The sequence below is a fragment of the Stigmatopora argus genome, chromosome 6 (genome assembly GCF_051989625.1).
Source record: "Stigmatopora argus isolate UIUO_Sarg chromosome 6, RoL_Sarg_1.0, whole genome shotgun sequence".
In the NCBI taxonomy this organism is placed as follows: domain Eukaryota; kingdom Metazoa; phylum Chordata; class Actinopteri; order Syngnathiformes; family Syngnathidae; genus Stigmatopora; species Stigmatopora argus.
In genome coordinates this window covers 6,235,577-6,248,546 of record NC_135392.1, presented here as the reverse complement: position 1 = coordinate 6,248,546, position 12,970 = coordinate 6,235,577, and the positions used below count along the sequence as shown (strand labels likewise).

General features: G+C 37.7%; 1 long non-coding RNA gene across 1 annotated transcript; it reads left to right on the top strand.

Moving 5' to 3' along the window:
- The first annotated feature begins 41 nt into the window (after nucleotides 1-41).
- On the top strand, nucleotides 42-11,832 carry LOC144075706 (uncharacterized). The gene is made up of 3 exons (XR_013300610.1): nucleotides 42-254; nucleotides 948-1,093; nucleotides 11,471-11,832. It is a non-coding gene; the product is annotated as an uncharacterized LOC144075706 (long non-coding RNA).
- The last annotated feature ends 1,138 nt before the right edge of the window (nucleotides 11,833-12,970 follow it).

Genomic DNA, 12,970 nt, shown 5'->3' with positions numbered 1-12,970 from the left:
GGCGCTCTTGTCGCTGGGAGGGGACAAGGCATCTCGGAAGGCATCACGCAAACAAAGGGGGAGAGAGAAAAACACAGGGGGAGGGGAGAACAGGAAAAATACTAGAGACAAAAACAAAACATTGAAGTCCTTTTTTTTCTTGGTAAGGTATACTTTACCCCTCTTGGGATGCACGTTTTTCAGTTTTCTTGAACTAGAGACAACAGGCATCTTGCATTCAAGTTTGTGTAATAAAGCACCAAGCAGATTTCTAGGTTTGTATAAATGGAACACCGTGTACATTCATGTTTTCATGGCTTGAAAATACCAGTGACATGGCATGATTTTCTCGTACTTGGGCCTTCAGTAGTGATCTATCTGAATTGATTCACCTAATGAAAATGCATAAAAATACTTAAAACTAATTGTCATTGCAGTTGTAATGGCCCATTTATTAGTGGAGAAAGTGTGGGTTCTGTCCTACTCAATACTAGTATGGATTCAAGAGTGAATAGTACACAAACGCTATTACTTGACTGGAGAACAGTCACTGGTAGGCATGTCAAACTCACGGGATAGTTCATGGGGCACATTCACAGCAATTATGAGTGCTGACAAATATATTTTGGCCATTTTAAATTATTATTTTCCAACTAATTAAATACATACATATGTATGTGCAACATTCACATGAATTTTGACCATGTGCACATAAATAATGGCCATTTCCTCACCCGCTTTCCAAGTAAATAAATAAACAATACGTACAATAATTCACATTTACTATTAAGTACTTATCTTTTTGCAACTCTTGAAAAACATCTAGTAAAACACTGAGTGATAACTTTTGATGCACTTTAAAAAAAAATCATCACTTGAACAACAAATGAAAAAATTTGATTTGAATGTGTAAACTCAAAACAAAGTCTGTTCACTAATTACGATTGATTTATTTCCATGTTTCTTAGTGCATTGCATTGGATGCCCGCAGCAGGAAACATGACGCACGACAGCCACCCTCCCCTCAGTGACCCTCCTTCATTTGTGGTGGACCAACAGTCAACAGCAAACATGTTCATATTGTCACAGCTGAACGTCTAATGGGAATTGTACGGTATGTCCCAACGGGAGATCTTGTTAGAGTGCCAGAAAAGTGGCTCACCAAGTCAGTTTGACCTTTTCACCCTAAATCTGCTGGTCAGGCGGTCTAAGTGTGGCCACAAGCTGGTGGAGCCTTGTTCAGTATGTCCACTTCCTCAAGCAGAGGAATTTCTGCATATGAGTAGGAGAATTGTTGGCCCAAGTGCTGAGTAGAAAAACATCGTTGTTAGTTTAAAGTCAGATCTTAGTGACTGTCATTTGCTTTTGGCTTGGTTTGAGGTTTTTTGTTGTTGTTGTTGTAATCAGTCACATTGGATGACAAATAGTGGCGCTATTTAGTCACTGAAATCCCGAATACGGGATGAATAAAGTTATCCAATCCAATCCAACACTATGTCGATGATCAGACCACAAGTCTTAATGCACAAATCAGATTTCTTTTGTCATAACCGATCTTTTTGTGTGACTGTTCCGACAGCTTAGATCCACAGTATACAATGCACTGATTAAAGTGATGTGCATCCACAGAATGGCAAAGATGCATTTTATCAAGAGATGTCACAAATGATATCACAGCCCAAACATTCTCGGCCAGTTGTTTAGCTTATATGGCCTCCTTAAATCTAGCTATGAGGTTATTTATTTGTACAACTGGCTAGGCCACGCTTAAATTGGAAAGATGAAATCAGGCCTGCCACTATAGTTGGATCCCTCAAGTCACTTTTGAATTGTCTAACCCTACCTAGCACATAGAGGCATGGTCCAGTGAGTCTCAGTTCTTAATTATAGCATTCCAGGTAGGCTTTGACTTTCGCCGTTGATATTACGATATATCAAAAGCCGGAATATTTTGAGGGTCGAATTAAAGCCCCCATTTCAGCATTCACAGTGTCACAAAAAATAGTTAAGCAGGCTAAATGTGAAGGGGTTAAGATTCTTTGAATGCTTCGCACTAGTCAAATCTGAAAAACTTGTAAAAGTTCAATAGTTAAATCTTGTTTTTACATATGTAATACAAGATATCCTACTTAAAATGGCACCTAAAATTGTTGATATAATATTTCGATCATGCGAACCTGCTATATAAATAAAGGATTGATTCATTGATTGATTTTTGTGACGACATAGCATCATGATGTAAGGGTATGAGATCATATGACGTAAGCAGGAAATTTCCTTGAAAGGGGCCCTCAAAAGATTCGATCACATGGGCCTTGTCCTTAGAATTCCTGTCATCCTATTCTTGTTAATATCACTCATGTGGTAAAGCTTTTGTGAGCGCACCACATAACAAGCATTCCAAAAATGCATTTTATTCCCAACCTGTTAGGAATAGAGCTAAAATGCAGTATCTTTATTAAAAAAAAATACTATATATATTAACCGGCCAAGAAATGAGCCAACAGTTATTCAAGTTTATTGTAGAGCAAATTGAAATGCCACACATTCCCACTATGCTTTAGGAATACTGACCAAATTGGACTGGGTTTTTGAATGATGCTTAACCTAATGCATCAGACAAGTCTTTAAAGTCTAATCACACTAATCTCTGATGTTCCAGTTTGGCACTGGGATTACAAATAGACAAGAAGAATCCCACAGCCAGAACCAGAAGGGATTAAATCATCAACCCTGAAACAGGACACCCAGAATTTTCTCTCTTGTCTTGCCTACAAAGATTTTTCCACTGATATCTGTTTGATAGGGTTGAGGTCAGAAGTCAATACACTTCAAGATGTATGGAATTTGTGGGAAAAAAGACAATATTTTACATATGCAAATTATGTATTTATACATATTTTAGGGCTTTGCCAACTTGACCTCATCTTTCATCAGTGTTTCTTTAGTTCCGCTCATGTCACGGCTCTATGCCCATGGACAATAAACTCAGGCAGTATCACTGGGCCCTCAGTTTCAACAGTCTGGGTGGTGATGTAATCTCCATCAAATACCAACCTTTTTCAAATGCATTTTATAAATAACCCAGATCTCCAAGCAAAGCAGCCATTGGAAATCATAACATAATTCCATCGAGTATACTGGATTGTGACAAAGGTCCACTTCTCAAGGCTAATTTAGCTTATTACTTACGACATGAGCATAACAAACTGAAACATCCAATAGTATAAATTCATCTAAGCACAAATATGAGCCATTATCAGAATGAAAAGCGAAAGTTAACCACACTTTGTTGGTTGCCAATATTTCAAGTAACATTTCAAGAGCTTTTTCTATTCGACTTAAAATAGTATTTATATCAGAATATTCAATTTTGAATGTCAAATATCAAGGACAGTTTTTTACACCTGCATTTCCCAAAACACACCCTCACAAATATCCTTATTATTCCTTTTGCCTATGATGGAAAACAAATAAACAAGACTTATTTGATTTATCATCTAATCACAGTGTACGTCACTAGTGATAAAAACACTGTCTAAGCACTACCTTGTCTGTGGATTTATATCTGTCAGCATCATAAAAACTAATTGCATGGCGCTTTCTTGATATGGTCTTGAAGGAAAGTTATTTACTCTGCAATGATTGGCTACCTCCAAATTGTTCATGTAGAATGTTACAATAAAATATATTTAATAATATCCATAAGACAAAAGGATTATATGTTTTCTCTTGTATCAAAAAGTGTCATTTCAATGTTTTGACAATTGATGCATTCACCCAATTCAATAACATGGTGTGGTCTTGTTTGACAGATAAGGAGGATGTTTCAACCATAAATATTGTGGTTCATAAAACGTGAGCCAGGTCTTATAGCCACAACAAGGAAATGGGTATTATTCACAAACATTAAACCTGCCTGTAAAACATAGTTAACATTTGGCATTTAAGTGAAACTTGGCTTTTCATTGGATGTGCTGTTTAGACATTGACCTGTACTTTAAAAGGTTGTAACAATGGTGGCCATATGCCATAAAACATAAAAGAAAAACATGCTTAATTTAGTCCTGAATGAGGTTCCAGAAATAAATTGATATAAATGTACTTTTATGTCCATTTTCATTAGTTTTTTTTGAAGTGATGATACACAAAATCGAACCGCCCCCTGTGAATGGTGATATGAGGAAATACACACCACCACACTAGTGTAATCTAATCTAGCAAATCTAAACAATGATAGCAAAAGTCATCTTGTAGTTTTGCACTTATTACATAGAAGGTTGGTTGCAGTTGGCCAACACGTGCAATTATAGTCGGGTGAGGAGGAAAGCACCTGAGGGGTCTCACACATTGAGATGAAATTCTTCAACTCAACTGACACATTCCACACATGCATTCCGGAAGCTTTACATAGCCATTCTTTTTTTAGTCAAGGCTTTGCATAATCATTATACCTGAAAAAAGAATCTATTGTTACAGCTTGACATTGTTACACTGTATGTGTTCAGTCCCCTCCTCTAAAAATATTGCATTAGTGCCACCCGTTTTAAATCCGCAACAGTACAAAAACAAACATCCTAGATACCACAACAGCAGCTCACGTGCAGCGAAAGCTGAGACCATGCACTGGCCGGTGGCAGAGTGCCAACATAAACTTACACCCACATGACCAAAAAAAGGCTTCCCAGAGGCACAGACGATTACACCTAATGACTTGTCATCAGATAATTGCAGTGTTGAGAGATAATACCATGCTATCAGTACTTCGGCCTGTCAGTTAAATGCCAACAAGACTGACCCACTTAGGTCCGGTTCACGAAGGACCTCCATAGGAGTTTTGTTTGTAAACATATGATACATGTTGCAAAATGCAGCATGAAGTCATTCTCAAAAGAAATAGTTTAGTTTAGTTTTTGCCCTGTAATTAAGAAATGTCATTATAAACATATTTTTTCCCTTTAAAAGTTTGCCTCTTTTAATGAACTCCAGAAGTCCCAAGATCTAAAAATGAATTTTAAACTATTACCAATATTATTGATCTCTCCCAAGTAATTGGGCCTGATTCTGCTTTTTCAAATGCCAAATTATTTTAGTACACTGATAAAATGTGTTCTACTATAATTCCACCGCAGTGTCTTTTCATTGGTGCCCCGCCCCCTGCCTCTGCCCACATCCTGTCTGGCCCACCATCACATCAACATCCTGCCATAGTCAAAGGCTGAATGTGCACCAGAAGGAACTGTTGTTGTTAGGCGATCACTAAACATATTGAACACAAGTGCACATTACACTTTTTCCATTCTTTATTTCCACAAAGGCTTGCCTGCCGGAAAGAGCTTGATATTGTAGAAACAATGTATTAACAGGGCAGTTTTACACTTGGGGTCTGCTTTCCTTCTCATTAAATTCAACCAAGCGGCACTACAATCCCTTTTCCTTCAAATTTGGCAACAGTCTCAAGTTTCTCAGATAATCTCAGCTTTCTTTCGCTAATTCAGCAAATAATGCTTCCTGGAGTTTGCCTGTTCTGCCGGTTTCCATGTGCGTTCTCAGGCTACGGCTGCTCTTACCACGTTACAAAAACGTGCATATTGGATTACTCTAAATCAAGGGTGTCAGACTCGGGTTGGTTTGTGGGCCGCTTTAACGTCAACTTGATTTCACGTTTTCATTTTAGATATAATATTTAGATTTTTTTAAATAAATTGATTAAAAGAACTGGATTAAAATCCTTGAATATTCAGTTTTTTATAGATCTAAAACAATGTTTATATTAGCTTTTTAAAATATATTTTTAGATTTTACAAAATGATTTTTGAACTATTTAAACTAGTGTTGTCCTGCCTTGGAGTTTAAATTGTGTGAAGGAGATGTAAATTTAAACTTGGTTTGTTACACTCTAATTTACGCTCATCCATGGTTAACACCAAACACCAATTGTCCTCTTGACTCTGCAAGAACCTGTTTTGTTTGTTTGTTTTTTACATTGGTAAAGATACAATCTGCCACCCACCTGTCTTGAAAGCTCCGGTTTTCCAGGTTTTGCGTCACTAGTTTGCAAAGCAGAAGTCCAAATTTGACCAAGGAATGTTGTACTTTAGTTTCCAACAGTTATAACAGAAAATGAAAGAGTTCACTATCACACTGTCAAAGGTTTCTATCACCTGTAGATATGATCTTTTGGGCCAGTCATAATTACACCGTGGTGAAGATTTAGTCATATGTATTCTAGATAGTGTAGTGATTCACTCCTCTGAGTTTGGGGGTATGATTGTGAGTGCAAATGGTCGTTTGTGTCTGTGTGCCCTATGGCTGACTGTTCAGAAGTCAGCTGGTATAGGCTCTGGCAACACCCGCAAACCTTACGAGGATGCGAGGTATGAAATATGAATGAATATTCTAGACCAAAGGTGTCAGACTCGGGTTGGTTCGTGGGCCGCATTAACATCAGCTCGATTTTATGTGGGCCGGACCATTTTAGATATAATATTTAGATTTTTTTAATAAACGGATTAAAAGAACTGTATTAAAAGCCCTGAATATTCAGTTTTTTATAGATCTAAAACAATGTTTATTTTAGGTTTTTTAAATATATTTTTAGATTTTACAAAATGATTTTTGAACTAAAAACACAGAAAAAAATGATTAAAAAAATTACAGTTATTGATTTAAAAGGGGGAAAATCAGGAAATTTATACATCGATACTCTTCATTTTAATTTGATCCTAAAACAGAAAGTCGGCACTCATGATTTACTTTCCCGGGCCGCACAAAATGATGCGGCGGGCCAGATTTGGCCCCCGGGCCGCCACTTTGTGCTCTAAATCATGGGTCACCAAATTGGTCCTCAAGGGTCGTTGTGGGTCCTGTTTTTTGTTCCAACCGATCCACATCAAACTGTTTAACCAATTATGTTTCTCCTAAAACAAGCAGCACTTTACTGCAATCAAATGATTACACTTGCAAGACACCAGAAAATGTGGCAACTTGTTTGGATGGAACAAAATCCTGCACCCCTTTGTGGACTGGTTTGAAGACCAATGCTTTAAATGGCCCAACTTTGTCAATGTGAGTTTGAATAATTGTCAATTGAACAACATTTAATAACCTCCAGTGGACTAGCAACCAATCCAGTATGGACATTGTGCCTGTCCTTCACTGTTAGCCAGGATCGGCTGCATCTTACTTTCAAAGACTTCAATTGGAAAACTGCTAATTTATCCATTTTCAACACTGCATATCCTTGTCAAGGTTGCAGGCTGTTGGAGCCTATCCCAGCTGACCTCATACAAAAGACAGACTAGTATAACCAAAACTGGTCACCAGTTGTTACCACCATCCCACACCCACAATCTTATCCCTCCTATGCATGTTTTTGGGATGTGGGAGGAAACCGGAGTACCCCGAGAAAACCCACACAATCCTGTGGCAAACATGCAAACTCCACACAGTTAGGACCAACCTGGGATTGAACCGTCGACCCCAGAACTGTGAGACTGATGCACTAAGTATTTAACTGAGTTCAATGAATTGTAAACAAGTTTCAGGGTTTCCCAACCATTTGCTTCACTCTTTCTCTGTGAATAAATGATTTACAAAAAATATCCAAACAACAATGTTCCACCCTGTCACACAAATATGACATAATCCAAAACGGCAGGAGTCGAATGACACAATATTCGCAACTAGGAGGAATCACCCTCCTTTTTTCCCCTCAAAAACATGCAAGGACATTCTGTACTCAAAATAATTGTAAAATGATGAGCTGTCATTGTGAGCTCCCACACTGTATAATGCCAAGTTAAGAACAAAACAAAGCAACCCGTACCACTTAGATGCCTTTGTTTACATTGGGTGAAGTTGGACACAGTCCAAAAGAGGCATGACATGCACAAAAATCTTGTATGTCTGGAAAGTTTAGTGGGTGGAGAAACCAACAAGAGAAGAAAAACAAATCTCATGTGACCCACTTAATTTAACTTCAAGCTTATTATTAAGAGAGGAGCATTAAATTGCATTTTATTAGCTTGTTTTCCCACTTGCTAACACACACAAAGAGACATTCATCAAAAAATGAGTGAATCCTCTCCTTTTGCATGGTGTCCACGTGCTTCATGGGACATCACGTGGCGGGTTGGACTACCAGCAGCCAGAACCATAATATTGAGATTCTGCACGCCCCCACACATACACACTAGCTCCAACACTTGCATGCTAAGGATTCCAAAACAAAGAACAAGGTATTTACAATCCAAAGGCTTCCAAGAAGTTTATCAAGTCATATGGAAACACTCATCTTCTCCAATGCTACCTTTTCATTTAACCTCCCTGGTTGCCTCCAACTCTACACAGATTGTTAAAAAAAAAAAACTTAAAGCAAACAATCCGCTGACTTGGGAAAGCTAAAAAGTGCAAACATTATCTTTATTTTTGTGCAAAGGTCATGGCCGTAAATGCTGTAACCTGTGTTGCCTGACTATCAAGTTCACTGCCACTTATCCTTCTTATCAGGGGAAAAAAAGTAAACATGGCCTTCTGTTAAAAAGTAGACTCCTCCCTCCACATGGTTTTGTGAACTATTCGGAGTTTCCCAACATATCATTTTGTGGCCTAGAGTGTGTGTGAGTGTGTAGTCTTGTGTGTGTGTGTGCATACCATTTGTGTTAGGGAGTAAGAGAAGACCATACGTTCACGGAGTTATGTAACAAGAACAGATGTATCCTGACGGTTAGGACAAAATGTTCAACAGGAGTAGACACAATTAGAGTGAAATGCTGTACTCTAGGTTTTCTTAAAATTGCCCAAAACATTTTGAGAAAACGCAAGTTAAAGTGTAAGCAGAAGAACAGAAAAACCTGCTAGACCAGAAGTATGTTACAAATATGACCACAGAAAAAAGTCGACAGTACCGTAATTTTACCAATTATTTAAATAAAAAGGAAAATATTGGAGATGTAATTTTCTTAGTTAAATGACAGTGTATGACTAGATTAGATTAGATCACTTTATTTATCCCGTAATCGGGAAATTTCACTGTCAATGTATTGGTCCTGTTTCTCCCGAGGCCACTATTTTATAGCCAAAGTTTAGAACATCAGACTGAATATTTTGCAACAGATCCACATGAAGTTATGCAAGTGGTTTTTGGGACTTCTCCATGTACTCTAACAACCAGACGGATGGATGAGCTAAAGCCAGTCCCAGCACATTTATGTCCTCAGAGAGAATAGGTCCTATAGATAAAGGATAGACGGGTATTGTGATATGAGAGAAAATAGAAATTGCTTCACTGGTTCATCTGTCAGTAAAGAGTTATGACACAGGGCTGGCAGTTACAATGTGTTCCCCAAACATCTATTTCTGATCCAAAAAAATGATGTGGAGTTCCTGGAACTATTTTACAAAGAATCCAGAAGTACATGTTTATCAGATCCACATTTCAGGTCGCAGAGTTTGTAAGGGATCAAAAGTTGGAGAAGCTGAGTTTGAACACAACAATCCGCATTGTTCAACCAGTGTGCTTTCTCGTCTGTTTAATTGAAACTGAGGGCAATGTGAGAAACTTTACGTGTTTGAGGTTGAACTGAGAAACACAAAATGCCATCCACAATGTGGAAAAAAAAATTCTAAGCAATTTAGGTTGGAGTACGACACACGTAAAGAAGCAGTGTAACAAGAGCTTGGCTGTTGATATTCCAGAGCGTGACCAAAGTGTAAATAATTCACAAGGAAATTCGGCAACATTTCCATGAAGTAAATAAATGCACAAAAGCAGGCAGACAGTGCACTGAAAAATGAGGAAACTGCACAATAATGCTGAATGTCTGAAAAAAAAGTATTGGCGTTGCCTGCTGTTCTCTTTCCATTCATCATCCACTCGTACAAACCCAAGCAACCCACCCAGTCACCCATGTGTCTATCCAAACAGCTTTTAGCTTATTTGAATAACTAAATTATAAATACCTTATGAATCCCATTGACCCGTTGGCCTTTTTTTGCACCCTATGACGTCAACAAAAATATAACCTACATGCTACCACTCGATACCGCATTAATCCGACTGCTGTGTGAATCCATGTGAGGAATATTACTTGCAGGCAGGTTGATTGATTAGTTTGGACCTTTATTGTAATTTGTGCACGTAAACAGGTCATACAGCACAGGTGTCAAAGTTGCGACCCGGGGGCTAAATCTGGCCTGCCACATCATTTTGTGCGGCCTGAGAAGTAAATCATGAGTGCCAATTTTCTGTTTTATGATCAAATTCAAATGAAGATTATAGATGTATAGGAAATATTTCCTCTTTTTGTCCTTTGTAAATCAATAATCTCATTTTTTTAAATCCCACATTGTATTTTTGTGTTGTTTTTAGTTCAAAAAGCATTTTTTAAATCTATTTTAGATCTCTAACTAACTGAATATTTTGGGCTTTTGATTCAGTTCTTTTAATCTGATTTTTTTTTTTAAATCTAAATATTATATCTAAAATGTTTTCTCTTTCCCTTTTGTTTTACTGAAAAATAAACAGATATTTTAAACACGCAATACGGATGAGATAACATGAGCGACAATTTGTATCAAATCAATCAAAAGGAAATGAAGATGGAAACTGAAAAATGTGGTTGCTCTATTTACACAGCCTCTTTAGATTGACATGTAGTTGTGTGCATCATCATCATCATCATAATCATCAACCAATCACATTCAAACTCATTTTAATGGGAGTCGGTACAATTATGCCATCATTTTAAGTCCCTCTCATCACGTGAGTCCTAAAAACATGGTTGTGTGGATAAGCGTGACGGAAAATGAATCAATGTAAAAAAGAATAATGCTACGTTGACATGTTTTTAATTTTTTGCACAACATTAAACATGTAGTAAATTGGAAGGTGCACAATACCATATACTGTGACTGCTGTGGTATGATTTCCAAAGCAGATGTGAAATGTGTTTTTGGGTGCTGCAATATTGGAGCACTGCAGTGCTTTTCTTCCCAATCTCAATGCACGTGATGATTGATTCACGTTTCTGCAGAGTTAAGTTTGTACAGAGAGCTGCATCACACCACCCTCACCCACTGAAGTCTGCTTCCAACCCATTTCATATCAATTCTAAATGCAGCTCTGTCTCTACCCATTATACAGTATCCTGGTAAGGACACTATTTCCTGCAGGAATTGGCTGTCCTACTTCCTGTGCCATAGTGGAGAATTTAGATTAAATATGGCTTTGGCATCAACATCATTTATAACCATCATGTTCATAACTAGACAGACATCATTTTATTTCTCTCTTATTAGACTTGTATGGTAAATAGGGTCTCATTTGTTATGCAATACATTAATCGATAACTGTTTTTAAACATTCTTATCTTGTTCCTCTCAACCTCATCTACCAACCTGCGTGTCTCTCTCTCTCTCTCTTTCTCTCTCTCTTTCACTCTCTCACTCTTTTCTTCCTCCTCCTCTGCTACCCCTCTTCTTGCTGCAGTGTGGAATTTTCCAGGCTGCAGTATCTGGGCTCACACTGATGAAGAAAGGTGACGAGGAAAGGAAAAGCTGGTAAGATAAAGCGTGAAAAAGGAAAAAGAAAACAAACAGAGTTTTGAATGGCCTCTCATCTTTCTCCTTCAATCTAGTGGAATAATTCCAGTACATTACAGTACATGGTGTGCATGTAGAAAGAACTAGCTGCACACAAAACATATTTATGAATTCATCCAGTCAGTTAATGTCTTTAAAATAATATCTTTAGCACTATGAGTTTCTTTTGTCCTTTTTAAAAAAATGCCTTCTGTAAAGAAAATCTCAAACAGGTCAAGTAGAAACTAAATAAACTGGTGCTGTACTGTATCTGATTTCCAAACATAAATGATCAAGATTAGCTAATTATATAATTCTTTAACACATCCAAAACCTGTCCTTTTGCGTGTTCATTGTGAGTATTGGTTGTAAAGGGTGAAAAACGAGAATTTTTGAATTGTGCGTTGGCAGACATGAGCCAGTGACAGCACCATAGTCAATTCAGAATGAAATTTGCAGCAGTCAATGAGGAATCTGAGCATCAGATTTTAAGAATGCAAGAAGACGCCATTGTTGTTAAAAGGCATGTTTTAAAGGTTTCATGAACAAAGTGTTCCTTCCATCACTTTGTTCTATTTGATGGTGAAAATCAACGCTGTTAAGATGATGGCTTAAAATTCTGACAATATTTAACAGGAAACTATTATATATCTGAACTTTGAGGGTGTATTTCTTGTGCAATTAATGCACGTGTGTAAATGTGAGAAACCTTAGTCACTCATCTCCAGTTAATCCCCTCCCGCCATTTGTTGCACTCATTTGGTCACATTGTGGTGCCAAGAGAAACTAGACCCGGCAGGCCTTCGTGACAGAGAGGCTTTAATGGGGATCCTGAGGGGCTTGGGATTTGGGCCAGAGGGGGAGCGGGCTGGTGCCAGTCGTCTGTGCCTCTACTATGTTCAGCGCAAAAGCAAAGTGAACCTTCAAAAGAATGCATTTGTCCTATAATCAGCTCCCAGGCAAATGAGTGTACAGTTCAACATGTTCTCACAGGAGTTTTATACAGTTATACCTGACCTTAAGAAAACACCCAGATAATTAATAATCCAAGTTATGATGCGCCCTAATGTAAAAATTTCGTCTCTCAATACGAAAGAAAATTAAAGTTGCAAAACAATCAAATAATTTGCGCTCGGCCATGCGGCGGCCCAAATGCTCATAGTTAACTCATATTTTGTACAATTTGTATACTCTTATCATTTTTAAATGGTGAAGGGAGTTGTGTTGGAATGAAACAGGGATTTTATGTATAAAATGTGACTCTACTTACGAAAAAAAAATCACAAAACTACTTCTGTAGCAAATTAATTTTGTAGGCTATGACTTCAGCATGTTTTAGTAAGGACAAAGCATTTTATGAATGAGTTATTCAGTTCAAGGTCATGGCAGATGGCTAGAGCCCATCCGA